General features: G+C 37.6%; 1 protein-coding gene across 3 annotated transcripts in view; it reads right to left on the bottom strand.

Annotated features, from left to right (window-relative positions):
• The window catches only part of LOC106872319 (uncharacterized), a 65,898-nt gene extending 47,776 nt beyond the window's left edge, over positions 1-18,122 (bottom strand). For 2 of the 3 annotated variants that reach the window (XM_089362927.1, XM_089362929.1), the window contains exon 1: positions 17,174-18,122. The gene's annotated coding sequence lies outside the window, so the exon portion shown is untranslated. The remainder of the gene's footprint in view (positions 1-17,173) is intronic. The other variant, XM_089362926.1, reaches the window with a different exon arrangement.
• Positions 18,123-19,698: the final 1,576 nt, after the last annotated feature.

Genomic DNA, 19,698 nt, shown 5'->3' with positions numbered 1-19,698 from the left:
TAATTCAAGTGATGAAGCCAGATATGAGAGTGTTGGCTCTCACAAACAAGAGAAAAGATGGAGAAAGAGAGAAAGAGAGAAAAAGATATGAATTTTATAATGATAAATAATATACCTCATGAAATACATCTATTCTTTTTTTTTAATAAAAAAAAAACCCAAAGAACCTTTTAATACATTGTAACCATAACATCCATTTCCAGTTTTTAGAAGAAATCAGTAGTTTATTACATACACATACGCATGCATTCACAGACATATATATCCACACGCATACACACATTTACATGCACACAAACACACACTTGCATACATATATTGCAAAAAGTTACTGCTTCAGAATATATGTATATATATATATATATATATATATATATATATATATATATATATATATATATATATATATATCAGGTGCTGACACAGTCAGAAGACCAGGAAGAAACCACTACACACACACACACACACATGTATATCATGATATCATGTACAGTTGAAGCTAAGGCCAAGTTGGTTAGCTGGCTAGCTAAGAGAGTGGTGACCAACAGGAAGAAATGGAAAACAAGAGGCTAGCAATAAACCACCAACCCACATAGTTTACTACTGCTAAAGTAGCCATTCACGTGATTGGTCAGTTGGATGTAAAGTAATAACAACTAGAAGCTGGTGCTGCTGTTCTTGATGATGGTGATGACCACAATAGCCAGGCCAGCAGTAGTAGTAGTAGTAGTAGTAGTAGTAATATTAGCAGCTATGGTAGAAGCGATTAGCAGCAGCGGTAGTAGTAGTAGTTGGTGGTTGTCATGTTAGTATTGCAAACAGGTTAACAGCTGTCATTAAGTACTTTGACAAGGCAGCCTTCCCCACCGTCGCCGCCATCATCCTTGTCTCATGCAATCAAATCTATTTTACCATTGAAATTATAAAACAGACAGCCAAATAAAAATAATTAGAAATAAAATATTGAATTTTCATTTCTTCTACGTATGTACCATCTTGTGCTGACTGGTGTTGTTCACTCACCAGTGGCCATGCTAGGGCAGTAGTGACCTCCAAGGGATAAAGTTAAGGATCATTTAAACCGGGTTCCCTTTTCTATGTTTGCATGGGTTGGATGGAGTTTATTGAAACGGGTTTCTTGTGGCTGGATGGATGCCCTTTCTGTCACCAATCCTCACCTGCTTTCTATTAAGGTAATAATTACCTCAGGGCCAAACATGGTTCCACAGAATATTGGAAATTACTTGTGTGACAATGACACTCATTTATGACTGTCATCACATGTCAAGAGAAAATTCCTTCACAAGGCTTTAGCCAGCCTGGGGCTATATTAGAAGACACTTGCCCAAGGTGCCATGGAGAGGGACAGAACTTGAAGCCATGTGATTGGGAAACAAACTTCTTAGACACAGTCACACTTACATCAATATACATACACACATATATACACACATGCATACGTGCATGTGTGTGTGTATATCACATCTCATTAAGCAATACAGGAAATTTCATTCATAAAGACAGCTGGAGGGGAGCGAGTTTGCAGATGAGGTAATGTAAGTCAGTCGGTGTGTGTGTGTGTGTGTGTGTGTGTGTGTGTGTGTGTGTGTGTGTGTGTGTGTGTGTGTGTGTAGATACTTCACCAGGGTGGTCAGATGACTGACGGGGAGTCCAATACTGGCTGGTCAGTTTTGCTCTCTCTCTCCCCTCCTCTCATTCTATAGTAAGAGGCACAACAGAAACAAGACTTCAACAAGCATTTGTTCCTGTGGAACACAATATCTCTGGCACTGAATTGGTCTCTACTATGCAACTTTCAGAGACTGCCTTCTTGGAGAGGCCTTTCTTCAGGTGCTTTGATCTAATGATTATACATAAATCATCCCCAGCTAGGGTCATTAAGAGAGGAAGGGAAGGGAGAGGGGGGGAGGGAGAAAGCCACTATGTCTTACTATACTCAACATGCTAGAAATAGCAGCTTGATCTCCTTCATATCATACACTGGTATCTTAAAAAAAAAAAGGAAGGAAACATTGGACAATGTAGTCCTATAATTCTAGATATTACAAAAAGACGGAATAACTAAAGTCTACTCAACAAAGACTGCATTACAGATGACAATATACAAATCTCTACCAACACACACACACATACATGCACGCGTATGTGTGTGTGTGTGTACTCAAATGTGCCTCAATGCATACATATTCCAGGCTCTTTAATCACATGAGCAATCATAACGTCAATATTCCTTGTTGACATTATGACTGGTTGCCATGCACTTTCAAGGACAGGGAAATAAAAACCATTCCTTATTTGGAAAGCAGATAAGGGTTAGAGATAGGAAGAGCCTCTAGCTATAAAATCCTGTCTCAGATAAAAAACCTGTCTGAACCCTTGTAAAGATGTGGGAAAATGAATGTTAAACACGAAAATATATATATATTTTGAGAGAAGTTTACATATTTGGTAGAACATGTATCATCATCATCTACATATGTTTTCCATGTTGGCATACCTTGTGGTATTTGGTTAGGTCCCTTTATGTCCAGATTTCATATCCCTCCCAGGTCGAGTGTCTTTTACCCAGAGGTCTGCCTGATCCAGGTTGATTTGGAGCTGAACATCACATACTTCTATAATATCATTGGCAGTGGGTTGGCAGAATTGTTGGCGCAAACAAAATCCAGGTTTCTACATTCACATTTCAAATCCCACTGAGGTCAAGCATGCCTTTCATTCTTTCAGAGATAGAAAAAAAGGGAGAGAGAGAGAGAGAAAGTACCAGTCATATACTACGGGTCACTGTAATCAACTAACACCCTCCCCTCAAAATCATTAGCCTTGTGCCTAAATTAGAAATCATCATTTGCTAGAAGAACTGTTAGCCAATCCTTATGATCTGAGTTCAAATTCTGCCTAAGTCAACTTTGCCTTTTATCCTTTTGGGGGTCAAAGTAATGAACTAGCCCTCTCCTCAAAAATGTCAGGGCCGCAGAGTGGGACAAAAATGGTATGACACCCTCCCTTCTTGACTCTCCCACCGCACACATGATTTTCTGGACCACAGTGCAACTTCCTCCCCCCCTCACAGTAAACCAATACTATGTGGCTTAATGCAATCAATGTTAGCATGGCTGTTTGTAATGGCATCTTGAATGTGAACGCTGAACAAACATGCCCAAGCGCAGCAAGCAAGGGGAAAAAGCTGACAGAATGCTTCAGATCAGGGTTTTTGTTTATAGGTCTTACAATAACAACAACAAGTTCACCTGGGGGTCAGGAACAAAGTTATGATAAGTTACAGTATTTTATTGACAGAAGAGACTTACAGAGGCTGAAAAAGGGACAGTCTGTGATGTCTCTTAATGAGGCCAGGAAGACAAAAAAAATAAAGGAGGGGATCCCATTTTGTGCAAATATGAATAAAACTAATATAAAATAGAAGTATAAGCAGTTGTATACTGATTGTGTGAGATGTAAGGGCATTCACTGTACATCGGATTGGGGTAGGGATGGGGCTATTGAGAAGGGGAGGACAAAGGAAAAGGAAGGCATAAATGAGAGAGGGAGGGAGAGCAAGACAGAGAGAAAGACATGAAGAGATAAAAGAGAAAGAGAGAGGGAGATGGGTCGGCAGAGGGGATGGGAGAGGCAGAAGGAGAGAGGGGTAGATAGAGAGAGGGGGTGATAGAGAGAGAGAGGCCGAGAGGGAATGATAGAGAGAGAGAGAGGCAGAGAGGGGAAGATAGAAAGAGAGGCAGACAAGGGCAGATAGAGAGGGACAAATAGAAAGGCAGAGAGAGAGAGAGAGAAAGAGAGAAAGCAAAAAAGAGGGAGATAAAAAGAAAAGGAACAAAGACAAATGAGGCAGGGAGTGTGTAGTGGGGGGGAGATACATGTTAGGGATGACTGAACTATTGAATGTTATAGATTGGTCATCTTGATTAGGGAATTGTAGCAAACTCAATCATAAAACATAAATCACAGGAACATGGTGGTGCTTTTTTTTTTTCCTTTTTTTTTGGTCCCCTTGTCTTTTGTTTTGTTTTGTATTCCACCCAACACCTCCCACCCCCCAGCCACCATGTTCTCCAGCTGTAAATTCTTGCCAACACAAAAACCACTTAACCGTGAAGTGCAAATGGTGTAGCTAATTTTTAACTAGATAGACTCAAAGCTCTGCTTGTGTGCGCATAAATAATGCAATGACTGTGACATCGAGTCGAACATCCAACTTGCAGAATGCCTTTACGAGGATGGGCAGAGGAAGATACATACACACACATTATATATATGCATATATGTGTGTGTGTATGTGTATATATATATATATATATATATATATAGGTAGATGAGACACTGCCCAACAGAGTTCATCATATTAGGCATGTAAAAATTGAAAAAGAAAAAACTCTGCATCTAACACAGAGATGGACTAAGCAAAGCATGGAGAAATGAGGAAGTCTTGGGGTAAGGGATGAAGTCTCTCGGATATTGGTGGAGGAGATGGAAATAAGCTGAGGTGTGATGATGTCCATGACATTCTCGAGGGAATTCGAGATAAAAGTGAATTGAATTATAGATGAGTGTATGATATAGATGCAGGCACGGCCACGTGTGTGTGTGTGTGTGTGTGTGTGTGTGTGTGTGTGTGTGTGTGTGGGCTTAAGCAGTTCATTTTGAAACTGCATGTTTTCCAGTCAGTCCCAGTTTACAGCACTTCAAGTTTGCAATTGAACCATACGGTTCCGGGTTCAGTTCCACTGTGTGCCACTTTGGGTAAGTGTCTCCAACTATAACCCCTGACCAAAGCCGTATGAATGGATTTGGTAGATGGAAACTAAAAGAAGCCCATTGTGTCTGTGCCTCCACCACCACTACCATTTTGACAACCAGTGTTGGTGTGCTTACACCCTGTAACTTAGCAGTTCAGAAAAAGAGAGACTGATAGAATAAGCAACAGGATTAAAAAAAGGGGGGAGGCGAGTCATTTGACCAAAATTCTTCAAGGCAGTGCCCCAGCATGGCCGCAGTCAAATGACTGAAACAAGTAATAGCTATATAACCACACACATACATCTACATACATACATACACATTGACATTTGATGGATATTTGTCCTCACAACACTTCGGCTGATATACCCTCCAGCCTTCATCAGGTGTCTTGGGGAAATTTTGAACCTGGGTTGTCATTCCTAAGGTATTTTTCAATGTTATTATTATTATTATTATTATTCAGGTCACTGTCTGGAATCGAACTCAGAATCTTGGGGTTAGTAGCTCACACTCTTAACCCCAAGATTCCGAGTTCGATTCCAGGCAGTGACCTGAATAATAATAATAACAACAACATTAAAAAATACCTTAGGAATGACAACCCAGGTTCGAAATTTCTCCAAGACACCTGATGAAGGCTGGAGGGTATATCAGCCGAAATATTGTGTTAACAACAAAGATGAGGACAAATATCTATCAAATGTAAATAATTCCTCATCTCTTAAATACAGAACTGTATTACATACATACATATACACAGTGTACGGAAGGTCATAAAGAAATTCTGTGAAGTGTTAATTTATCAATGTAGCCACTCTTCTCAACTTTGGCACGAATGCAGAACTATATAGCGACCAAGATTTACACATCAAACCATAGAACAATCTATCTAGTGTTAGGTGCAGAAATTAAATCACAGGAAATATGATTTTTGCATGTTTTGAACTGAAAATTTCATATAAATGTTAGCAGACGTAATTATGAAAACACAGACGAGCCTTCAGGGAAACTGCACCAGTTGACACTTTGATGTACCAAGCTTACAAAACAACACAGAGAGAGATCTTGGGAAGCTACTTGTTAGACTTGTTATTAAGTAAAGAGGCTGCAGTTTTTCTGTTCATCATGTGTGTGTGTGTGTGTGTGTGTTTGTGTCTATATATATATATATATATATATATATATATATGTATAATCGTAGAAATGGGCATGGCTGTGTGGTTAAGAAGCTACCATCTTAACCATCTGGTCTGGGGTTCAATCCCACTGTCCAGCTCCTTGGGCATGTGTCACGTATCTTGTAAGATAGCTCTGGGTTGACCAAAGCCTTATGAGTGGACTTGGTAGAGGCTGAGACTGAAAGAAAGCAGCTGTGTGTGTGTGTAGATGTATGAATGTGTGTGTATAATGAACAATTTAGTCAAATAAATGTGTTGTTATTAAGCTGGTGTTTGGAGCATAGATTAACAATAAATCTTGATGGAAGATTTTAATTCATGTTACCTTAAAACAGGAAGTTTGTATCAAAAAACTGGGGGTCAGTCTTAGGCAGGATGGCATCAAAAGGGTTGAAGACAAAACATTAAACATCTCTAACTATTTGAGTGAAAACCAGGGAAATATAAGGAGAAAGGAAACAAAAAAAAGTCTTTGTAGCCCAAGATAATGGTTTAAAACAAATTCCAAGTTTTTTTTTTCTTTTAAATTTGCCAAACTTGGCTACCAACTATCTTTTTGTTTAAACAAGATATATGAGTAGGTATAGAGATGGCGCTGCAGTTTAAAAGTCTGCTTCCCAACCACATGGTCTTCGGTTCAGCCCTAGTGCTTGACTTCTACAATAGACCAGTGGCAGACCAAAGCTTTGTGAGTGGATTTGATGGACGGAAACTAAAAGAATCCCTTGGTGTGCAGACATGCACATGTATATATACATTATATCATCATCATCGATTAATGTCCATCTTTTACATAGTTCAACCGAGACAAGTTAATGTGTGGAAAACAAAACAGGAATTTTGAAAGAAGTTTCTATAAAACTAGTTTTTAAACATCAGATAGCTACAGGGAGTCCACCGGAATAAAGTAAAAGTCAAAGGAGTCCACAGATGAAAAATGGTTGAGAACCCCTGCTCTAAACCATTTTGGAAGGGAAAGTTGACCAAATGAGAGCCGAACTCTACATAAAAATTTGTAACGATCTCAAGATATTTTGTCTGATGCCCCACCGATTTTGTTAATCAACTGACCTAACAATAAGAACAATAGAAATAATTTTATAATTAGCCACAAAGCAAAGTGCAAAACACAGTCAGCCATTTTGCTTACAGCCAACATAGGACAATACTCGCAGCGAAATTATGATTCGTCTGAAATACAGTAGCAAATACCAACTTCATCGTTATCTATTCACTGAAAAAAATTTGTCATATCATACTTGACAGGACTATCAAAGACTATAGCGGAATAAATAAAAATATAAATAAAAAAAAAATGTAGTTTTAGAACCAGAGACCTGCAAATGTAAGCCACAGCATACAAAGCATGAGAAAGGCAAAAAAAAAAAATCAATAAAAAAACAAATGCATATGTGCAGGTCTCTAGTTAAAAATTGCTTATATACATATATAAAAGGAGATAACAGTGAATGTGTGGGAGAGAGAGAGAGAGAGAGAGAGAGAGAAAGAGAGAGAGAAAACCAGTATAAGAAAGTATATTTAATCTTGGCAAACAGTTCTGAGGTATGACCTCTTTAGAGCAAACCTAAATATACTCGGTTAATGCAGAATTTCTAAATATACTTGGTTATGCAGAATTAATTTAATTACTGTACAGTAGTATATTCATTAATAATTGAATGTATGCGTTTGCATTCGTGCTCATGCCCCCAAAGACTGAGAGAGGGAGGGAGGAAGAGAGGAGGAGTAGAGAGAGAGAGAGAGTGAATGATGAAGGAAAAGAAGCTACAGAGACAGAAAGAGAGCCATAGAGAAAATACTGGAAGAGTTTCATTGGATGCGAAGCCACAGAAGTTATATTTCTTGTAAGACAACTAACTGCAACAGAAATACTAACTTAAGATTATACAAGGACTATTAAGAAGCAAACTGGAAAAACAAATGTAGCAAGGAAAAAAAACAAAAAAAAACAAAGACATTTACACTAAATATTGCTTTGAGTCTTTCAGAAAGTACAGGGAGACAACTTTGGATATGTTCTAATCTTATTGGACCTCTACAGCAAACCACAAATGTTACTGTACTTGCAGAAATAGTGATGAGAAGATCACTCAGTGCAGAGGTGGCAAATTCATTTGGCTTTTAAAGCTGGAATTGAAGAATAAATTAGATTACATGGTTTGCAATGAAACATAAATTAGGCCTTGCTGGCTAGAATGGAGCAATAAATTAGATCTTGCAAGCCAGAGGATCATTTCCTCCTAATATTCCCTATTTTTGATGTTGGCCAAATTAAATGGATAAAGGGGTCACTAAACATTATAACAACTCTATTAACATTACAGAAAGGAAAGAATATGATGAGTTAGCAAAGTTTGTGTGCAGAGATGTATGGAAAGAACTTGTCAACATAGCGTTTGTGTGTGTGTGTGTGTGTGTGTGTGTATATATATTTATATATATACACATACGATTCCCAAAGATACTGTCTTACAGTGAACTAATTGGTAGAAGGCAAGTGCATACATGGTGGACTGAAAAAGCAATTCAAAATCAACACCGACATCTGGCAAACGCAAGCACATGACCACCCTGCCTGGTGAATCTGCACCAACAGAAGTGCTACCTCCTACAAACAGAACAGAATTGCTGGGGTACAAGAAAATGCAAACTGTGCCAGTCCAGAGCTAATGCCATGCCTTCACTCCCAGCAGACCACCAGTGCCCAAACTGCAGCAGAGCCTTTCTGAGCAAGCACTGGACTGGTTGGCCAGACACACTGTGCCTTGTCTTCTTCCATTTGATGTCCTTGGTCATTGTCAGCAACAACAGATGAACTAATAATAGACACACACACACACTTCTATTAAACAAGAATTCTTAGAATGAGAAGTGAGACAGAAACTCCTCTAATGAATGCATACAGTTCTTGAGAAACCCAACGCACGATTAAAAGCTGGCACCATTTCAGCTGCGAAACCTTTCAATGTTGTTCATGTCACTGGAATACATTCAGATGGACATTGTGTAAATTGGGGAGGGCTCAGTGTTTATAGACAAAGTGGAAAAAGGTCAAATCTTTTAGCATATGGATTTATAAGCTTATTTGTCAAAGGTATACTATTCTGAATGACTGAAATCTATGTTAACCCTTTCAAATGCAATGCTTACTTATTTCCATTATTTTGAATTAATCGTGCATTATCTTGTAGCTTTGAGATTTCAATGCTGTTACTGTCTAGATGGGAAGATAGGAGTGGAAATGATGCTTCAAGCATGGCTCTTTGTTGGAAAGTGGGAAAAGTCCAGCTACCAAATCCACTTATGAGGTTTTGGTCAATCTGGGGCTATTGCAGTACAAGATGAAAAGGAGGAAGGAAGAAATAGTTCGGAGAAAAGCAAATGTCAATGAGCGCCAGTTTTATATAAATGATGTTCATTTCCAATCTTTGGCCATGGGGAAATTATGCTGTTTGGAAACAGGTGAGGGTTGGTGACAGGAAGGACATCCAGCCACAGAAATATGCCGCAATGAATTCCATCTGATCCATGCAAAACATGAAAAAGTAAACATGAAAATAACGATGATGAAGTTTTACAGTGTTGTAAAAATCACTCAGTACACTCTGTTAAGTGGTTGGCTTTAGGAAGGGCATCCAGCCATAGAAACCATGCCACAACAGACAATTGGAGTCTGGACAGCTCCTTGCTAGCCAACTCCATGTCAAACTGTCTGACCCATGCCAGCATGGAAAGCGGATGTTAAACAATGATATGGAATGAGAAAGCTTAATGTGGACGAATGATTCATAAAAGATTATCTGGCTACATCGTCATCCACTCTCCATGCTGGCATGGGTTGGACAATTTGGCAGGAGCTGACCGACTGGGGAGCTGTCCAGACACCAATTGTCTTTTGTTGCATGGTGGCTGTGGCTGGATGCCCTCCCTAACGCCAACCACTTTACAGAGTGTACTGGGTGCTTTTTATAGGTCATGAAGGATTTAGAAAAAAAATGGCTCAAAATCCAAGCTCCCGGAAGTTAAGTATCAGACAAGGTCTTTTATTCAGCTGCCTTCTTTTAATCGTTGTTCTTCAGGTAATCTCACAGGATGTTCATGGAAGAGACTATAAGCAAATGAGTCAGAGAGACTGAAGAATCTGGTGCAGAACATCTTACGTTCCAGTTTGGAAAACAGTCACGGGTTGAAAGATCTGAAGGTAAAATTGAACAACTCTAGCATTTCAGGTGCCTTTAACTATAGGCCTGGGACAAAAGAAAGCCCTTAGGAGTGGATTTCATCATCGTCATTTAATGCTTGTTTTCCATGCTGGCATGGGTTGGATGGTTTAGCGGGAGCAGGCAAGGCTGGGACCTGCACCAGGCTCCATTGTTTGTTTTGGTATGGTTTCTACGTCTGGATGCCCTTCCCAATGCCAACCACTTTACAGAATGTGCTGGGCGATGTGGCGCCATCACCAGTGCTTTTTACATAGATGAAAACTGAAAGAAGCCCATTGTGTGTGTGTAGGCTTTTATGTGTTTCAGTCATTTGACTACGGCCATGCTGGAGCACCACCTGCATATGTATGTGTATATGTGTGTTTGTGTTTCTTTGACTTGACACCATGTGACAGTTGTAAACAAGTGACACTATCACACATGTTCAGCCATGTGGAAATATTAAGTTGCTTTGAAACAGGTGAGGGTTGGTGACAGGTAAGGTATCTGACCAAAGAAAGTCTGTCGCAACAAATTCTGTCTGATCCATGGAACCACAGAAAAGTAGATGTTAAAATGATGATGACAACTGAAGTATCAATTGGCAACAGGGACCCCTTAAAACTGAAGCAGAAAATTAAGGGCCTTATTCTGAGACAAAAGTAAAAGTTAGCAACACCTTGGTTTTGTGTAATAAATGCAGTACACCATCATCATAGTTTTAACAATCACTTTTCCATCCTTGCATGGATTGAGTGAAATTTGTTGAGGTGGACTTTTTATGGCCAGAGGCCTTTCCTGTCACCGACCCTTATGTGTTCCAAGCAAGGCAATATTTTCCCATGACCAGAAAATGTATTCACAGAATATTAGAAATGAAGGACACTACTTGTCTGATGGTGATGGCCACTAACAATGATGCGATGTCAAGGGGCAAAGAGACAGGAACATTAACACACACACACACACACAAGTTTCCTTTAGTTTCCATATACGCAAATCCACTCACAAGGCTTTTGTCAGCTTGGGGCTATAGAAGACACTTGCCCCATGCAGTGAGACTGAACCTGGATCCAGGTGGTTGGGAAACAAGCTTCTTACCACACAGCTACACATAGGTCTAAATAGATATACAAACAATGTAGATGGATTTGCCACATGAGTGGAAGCCATTTACAACTTTATATATACAATTCCACATGCATCCATCATCACCAGACCTTCTTTTAGGGAAACGATCTTAGGGCTATTATGCCTGGTCCACCTCCCCTCTTTGGCTGCCTATCAATCAATCACTGAACATTTCTATCCATGCTTGTCAGATATTTAGCATTGCTAATGGTTACCCTTAGCGTCTCTCTGAGATCCTTTTTTGAATAATTTTTCTGTACTTTCCATTGCTGTGGCTGGAGTTGTGCAAGCAGCTTGTATTGGCAATGCTGACCAAGCCATTTCACTTGCATGACCGGACCAGCACCACAGCTGTTCAGGAATTAATTCAGAAATGTCTGCTGGCAATAACGAAGCTGAATGTGATCATTCTCCAGGTGATTAATCTGTTGTGCTCCATTCCAAGAATTTAATCAAGTACCACCACTACCACCATTATCCTCCTCCTCCTCTTCATTATTATTATTATTATTACTATTATTATACAGCGCGCTGGCAGAATTGTTAGCACGCCAGGCGAAATGCTTAGCGGCATTTCCATTCAGCTTTATGTTTTGAGTTCAAATTCCACCAAGGTCGACTTTGCCTTTCATTCTTTCAGGGTCAATGAAATAGGTACCAGCGGTGTACTGGGATCGATATAATTGACTTACCCACTACTGCAAAATTGCTGGCCTTGCGCCAACATTTGAAATCATTATTCCACCGTCATTATTTAACTTTCCATGCCAGGTTGGATGGGTTGGCAGGATCTGCCAAAACACAGGACTGCACCAAGTACCAATGTCAGCTATGGCATGGCATCTGCAAGCAGATACCCTTGCTAATACCTGTCAATTCATAGAGTATACAGGGTGCTTTGTTTATGACACCTGTGCTAGTGATGATTGCCTCTTAACTTGCAAGGCTAACATCATCAAGCTTTTTTATCTCTACCTGAAGAACTGAAGAGAGAGAGGATGATGATCTCAAGCAGAGGATGAGGAAGTATAGCAAAGATTGAGAGACTGGTTAACCCTTTGAGCTCGTAACACCGGTTTAACGGTGGATGGCTTATTTTTCTCTATACCGTAGCACCACTCCACCAGTGGAGTGCCAGATGTATGGTCAAATAAGGTCCAGGAGGTCAGGGCTGAAAGGGTTAAGGGAGACATTATGACCTATGGGTTGCTGAAGTAGGAAGCAGGTCACCAAGAATTACCCTCAGACAAAACACCTGTGCTTGATGCTTCTAATGTAGTGAACACTGCTGAGGGTTCCCAAGATCCAGGTAATTGTGTTAAAACCAGGTGATGGATAAAATCTACCTCCTAAGAAGGGGCACAGTCCATTTGGCTTCTACACTTTCTCTCAGATTTGGGGTGACTTGAGTCCACAGTAGAAGTTACAGGCCAAAGATGCTCTACAGTGAAACTGAATTCAGAACCACACAATTGCAAATCAAATTTCCCAACCAATCCACCACGCTAACCACCATGAACTGAAGCCTGTAACTACAAAATAGTTTGTTGACAGGTTTGTGGCTGAGCCTGAGGCAGTGGAAACCTCTGTCGTGCCGGGCTTCTGGGCCACATCTCTGTTCACTGTTATCAGGATAGAGATGGATATCTACAAGTGCGAGCAGCACTAGTCAGAATGGCTGTTCCAATACATCTTCCGAGGCAACGCCTTTTCCAGTTTGTTCACTGGGACCATAAAGTGGACTGACAAGCCATTTTAGCTGCTTGGTAATTATTTCTGTTTATATCAAAATCTATTTATGAATACATTTTGTTTGTTGGAAGGCATAAGTAATCATTCTAGTGACATACACATGTTCTGAAAGTGGAACTTTGAGGATAAACTCAATGGCTGGAATTTAAAGAACTGCAGCTGCTGCTGCTACTACTACTACTAGAATATAAAACCAATAATGAGTCAACAAAAGAAACAGCTGTGTGCTTGCTTGACTTAATAGAAATGGTAACCAGATTTCCCTCAAATCACACTACACTGAAAGAAAGGACGCATTAGAAAATGTAGTCCTTGGGACTACACAGTTGTGACTTTAAATCTTAGGACAGCTTATATAACAACAATAAAAACAATGGGAAAGCCATTACAAAGTTGTTCAACCTGTCATAAACCAATGTCTAAAGAATGAGAGTCAATAAATCAGTCTTAAAAGTTAGGACAGCATGTCTGTCATAAAGATAAGATGGGCAAAGAAAAATATGGACCTATGTCATAGTGTAGTAAATTAATACAATTTCCCACAAATGAACACATATAATCGAATTATGAATAGATTAATGACATAAATGAATACATACATAAACTCACACAAAATCTTATGCATATTCTGTACAGACACACACACACACCTTAAGTTCCTTGAGTAACTCTTGTAGTATTCTCAGCACTCTCTGAGTGGTTGGCGTTAGGAAGGGCATCCAGCTGTAGAAACTCTGCCAAATCAGACTGGAGCCTGGTGTTGCCATCCGGTTTCACCAGTCCTCAGTCAAATCGTCCAACCCATGCTAGCATGGAAAGCGGACGTTAAACGACGATGATGATGATGATGTTTGTGAAAAGCCAAGCAGGCTTGTTTATCTCTCAATTATATATCAACTCTTTACACGTGTACAAAGAAGTTTATAAACACAGGTATATCGAACAGCTAAGCCAATCACAATAATTGTGCCTGTACAAACAGCTGATAGAATTTGCCATTTTGCTGTAAATCACGACAAAACATAAACGTATGTTCCATAAATATGTCAGGTTCCTCAAAATAAAATACATTTAAAGCGTGTCTTACTTGTGGGACACCTGGTTCACACGTACATCCCCCCACAATGGTTATTAAGAAACGTTCCCTACCTGTGTCCTAATTAAGCGAAATTTCTGCATTTGTCTCCATACACACTACCACCACCACCTGAAACTAATTTGGTTTCTAGCAAGTTCTAAATATGTTAGCCTATTTCTTTCTATAATAATAATAATGATGATAATAATAATAATGTCCATCACGAACAGTAGCAATTACAGTATTGAACAAGACTTACAGGGGGAAAAAATGTCAAATCACACGTACACACACGATTGTGTGTGTATGACACACACATACACCTAACACTCCTACACAGATCCGTCTCTACGTGACGCCTGTATATATACACATGCATATATATATATATATAGAGAGAGAGATATAGATATATGCACACACACACACACACACACACACACAGAAATCACGCGTCCGCGCGGTGTCCGTCACTATGTGTGCGTGCGTTTAATATCATATAAATGGCATATTGCGTCTGACTGACTGGACCAACAATTTATATATATATATATATATATAAATTTTTGCCTTAAAATGACAAAATTCACGGACAAGAGACACACGTCATGTTAGCTATATAACTATTATTATTGTTGCTGATGGTTGAAAGGTTGTAGATGAAGGTTCGAGATGCCGGACCATTTATATTCTCCTTTCTCCCCATGCCACACATTTTTTTCTAGTCTGGACTCTGCACTCTTGCGTTCAAATAACACCGGGTTCGACTTCACCTTTTGTCCCTCTTCAGTCCATTAAACTGTTAACCAGTGGACCCAGGTCAATTTAACGGGACTGTGGGGTTCTTTTTAACCTTTATACTATTAATATGAGAATTAAAAAAAAATTCTGATTTAGGCACGAAGCTGGAAATTTTAGGGGTAGGGGTTAGTCGATAAAATCGATCCCAGGATCAACTTTGCCTTTCGTCCCCCCACCCGGGGATTGATAAAATTACCGCTAATAGTTAGACCACCAGGTTGATTCAAACGGGTATTATTCTGCCCTACTCCTCCTCTTGCAGATGTGAAAAACGATAATAATTTCGGCACAAGTCCAACAATTATGAAGAGAGGGGTGAAGTTTATTACACTGACCTCAATACATAACTGGTACTCATTTGATTGACCCCGATTATAATTTCTTATAAGCATACATGGTGCCACAAAACGCTTTCAATGTTTTCTAGTGGACAGGCAAAAATCGGTTGAGGGGGGGGGGGGGGGGTCGTTACGTGCCTTGGCCTTCCATGGGGCCCATACACTCCGCTCTTACTTCCATACACTGTGTGTGAGTTTGTGTCTAACACAGAAATCAATACTCTTTTTTTTCCCCCACAGATCGATCGGACCTGTAAGATTGCAACGTTCATTCCATTCCCAGCGATATATTAGCAAATACGAGTGATCAATCGTCTCTTGCTGTGAATGGAACCTAGGACCGGCCGGGAAGCTTGGTCTTTTTTTACTCTTAAGCATTTACCATTGTTAATCAACAGTGTAGCTATAAGTATTTTAAATATTTTATACCAAGAACCCAGGCCATTTTCTCTTAATTATTGGCACTAATTAAACTGAAGCTGGAGGGATGAAAGGTTAAGCCGGCTCGAGGGGGGGGGGAGGATTTGAACATGGAACCGAAAAGATGGTAACTAAATAAAATACAATAATGAATTTAATTACTGCTCATTAATCTAGATAGAAGAGAGCTGTGTGAGGAATAAAAAATGAAAAAGGCTTCGAGAATCAGTATTCTGGTTCGAATTCCAGTCGTAGCTAGTTTCATCTATATCAACTGTATCGCTCAACTGAAGCTCATACAATTATCATTACATTTGTATATGTGTAGATTCTGTGTTTAAATATGTACATATATACACACATATCTATATATTTGGCGATGAGAGATTTATGCTTCAGGCAAGCACAAATACGCGACCCGGTTTCGATTTCCGGTTGTAGCCATTTCATTCTACGTGACTGTCTAATGCCCTTGAGACAAGAATAAACGTCACAATCGCACTTACCCCTCTATACATTTCATATATATATACACGCACACACACACATATATACACACATATATATATATATACACACATACACACACAAAAATCCGTATATAAGTAGTACAAACAATGTGTACAATAAATATATCTGTGAGTGTATGTTAACATTATATATCTATATAAATATATATATACACACACCAAAGTGTATATAAGTACATATTTCTGTGTGCATATACTCATATATGAGTGTGTTTGCGTATGTATAAATACATATATATATATATATATGTATGTATATATATATACGTATGTATGTTTAAGTGAACATATATAAACATCGTTGTTAGAATCAGATTTGGTAAAATACTTTCTCTTTTATTTAAAAAAAATGAAACAATACACCATAAAAAAATCCTTAATAATTATTACAAATGTAACAATTAATATTATTAAAACACAGAATAATTAACGTGCTCTGGCAGAAAGGAAACAAGATAAAAAATGTATACACATAGAACATTTATATATAAATGTGTGTGTAGATATATATATATACACAGACATATCATGCCATGAAATGGGGGATCAGTTTTGTATTGTAACACTATTAAAAAATGACCCCCGTTTTTTTGGCCACAGTTCTTATAAGTACAAATATACACACCACCACCAATACAACATTCTTTGTATTTTGGGAGTTGTGTTGATGGGGGGGGGAGCAGTGTTTATACACAAGATCATGTGTGTGTATAAATATATATATATTATATATATAGATATATGTATAATGTTGGTACATATCTATGCATACATGAGACAGACAGGGTGGTGGTGGTGATTGTGTCTTGTGTTCCAAGATCTCTTCTTTCTTTCTTTCTTTAGCAATTCCAGACAAATGGGTAGAGCGCTTTAAAGACACACACACACACACACACATAAAAAAAGAGAGAAAGAAAACAAGAAGCAAGGCCTTACTTACCGTTGTCGTGTCTGACAAACAGAAACGAAGTGGAAATTATATCAGGTCATTGACGTGGTAGCAGCCTTCATCATCACTATCGTCATCATCATCATCATTACTATCATCATCAACATCAACGTCATCATCATCATCATTGTCAACATAACTAACACTATAATCAATATATCCGAGTGTATATATATATATATATATATATATATATATAAAACTAAATCTATATATACATATATATACTCTTACTATAAAAAAAAGTCCACTTTAATAAATCGATGTAGTTATTAAAGTTCCTGTTGTTATTATCATAACCATTATCTTCATTATTGTAACTTACTGTTAATGTTGGTGCTGTTAGAATTGGTATTTGGTAACTGTTTTGTTATAATATATAGATATATAAATAATATACACACTGCATCGCGTACATACTGATTCTGGTGGTGGTAGTGTGTTGAACAAGGATTTTCTTACAAAGTCTAAACCAATCCAATATTTATAAAATCACCACAGAAACACAAATAAACATGTTATGTGCGTATATATATATATATAGAGAGAGAGATATATAAAATGTATGTATGTTTAATTAATCAGAAGTGTACGAGCGTGTATAATATTAAACGCAGAGTTTGAAGAAATCCTGGCTTTTTATAGTATTGTAAATACTTGAGCTATATATATATGTGTGTGTATGTATGGATTTTAAAAATGGTGTTTATATGTGTGGTTGTGTGTGAGTATATAAAGTTTAAATTCTGGATAGTAAGATCTTCATTTTTTTCTTTCCGGGTGTATATAGTTCGTTATATTCCAAGTCTGTGAGGTCTAAAGGCATATATAATAATAGTAATAGTTCGTTTTTAAGTCTATACACATGCAAAACATATATATAAACCTGTGTATATGTACTAGTTGGTGTGTTTGTATATATATATATATATATATATCTTTCTGTGTATATATATGTATATATATATATATATATATATATATATATATATATATATATATATATTATGGTGTATATGTGTATGTTGGTGGTGCTGTAACAGAGAAAAATTGGTTCACAGTGAAGAGGCACCCCCAGAAAAAAAAATATAACCCAGTCTTGTTGTTACTACATATATAAATGTCTCTGTATTGGTGTGTGTGTGTGTATACGTGTATGTATAAATGTTTCTTTCTTTCTCTTTCTAAGTGTGTGTGTGCTTAACTATCTCTTTCTCACTGTGTATACGTATGCGTGTGTGTATATGGGTGTGTGTATAACAGTGAGTGCGCGTGTTTCTGAACACCAGACTATGTGAATACACAAGCCTTGCCTCTACACACACACACACCACTCGTGTGTGTGTGTGTGTGTATATATATATATATATATATATATATATATATATATATATATGTATGTGTGTGTGTGTGTCTATCTACGGAGTCACATACATGTATGTGTTAGCATACGCGCGCTTTATACATGTGTGTGTGTGTGTGGATATAAACGTAGTAATGCCCCAGGAAATGGCCTTGACCCTCCTCCCATGCCGCTCCACTTCTCAGTACTGAATATTTAATTACATCTGAATGGTCAAAAATATTTTTTTCTTTTTTTTTTATTCTGAAGCTTCTGTCGAAACGGAAAATAAATTATGAATATATTTCTGAATAAAAGTATTGCAAGCAATTATAAATCTATTTTTAAGCAAAAATAATATCAGGAGCTATTTTTTTTATTTGCTTCAAATTGTTATACCGGTTTTTTTCCTTTTTTTTTGCAGAGCTTAAATATTTTTTTCATGGTTATATAGAAAAGTTATACAGGAAATTTACAATGTCATGCTGGAAAACGAGTAGCAACGAGTGCAGTTGCATAAAAAAAAACGGAAAAAAGAAAATACATATACAAATAACATATAAATATATAAGAAACATTAATGAATATCTATTTTGTTTTTACTTCATCAGAAAATATTTTTAAACTAAAATTTTCGACGAAAGAAAATATATTGTAAACTTCATTGTGATTTATTTTATATTTGAACAAACAATGAAAAGTTAGTTATGACTGTACATATACGGGAAACGTACGTATGTATACATATACTAGTGTGTGCATGTGCCTGTGTCTGCGTGTGTGTATTTGTACACACACGTATACACACATTTAATACATTTTTTTTTATATTACGTATATTTACATATTTTCTCCCCAAGTCTTGCATAGATTGGAATGGAATGTTCTATAAACAGATATTTTGTTCCAAATGATAATAACGATTTATTTATGAATGTCAGAAATTATTTATTTTTTCTCTCTCTTATGTATGTATGTATGTATGTATGTATGTGCACATGCATATGTATATATATATATGCCTATATATATATATATATATAAATGTATGTATATATAAGTATATGCATATACATACATATACATATATACATACACATATACACACGTATACATATATATATAATATCTGTATATATACACGTAGACATATACATACGCACGCACAAACACA

Source organism: Octopus bimaculoides, chromosome 14, assembly GCF_046866305.1.
Source record: "Octopus bimaculoides isolate indiv1 chromosome 14, ASM4686630v1, whole genome shotgun sequence".
Classification (NCBI taxonomy): domain Eukaryota; kingdom Metazoa; phylum Mollusca; class Cephalopoda; order Octopoda; family Octopodidae; genus Octopus; species Octopus bimaculoides.
The sequence above is the reverse complement of the archived record's forward strand: the minus strand, read 5'-3'. Positions and strand labels throughout refer to the sequence as shown.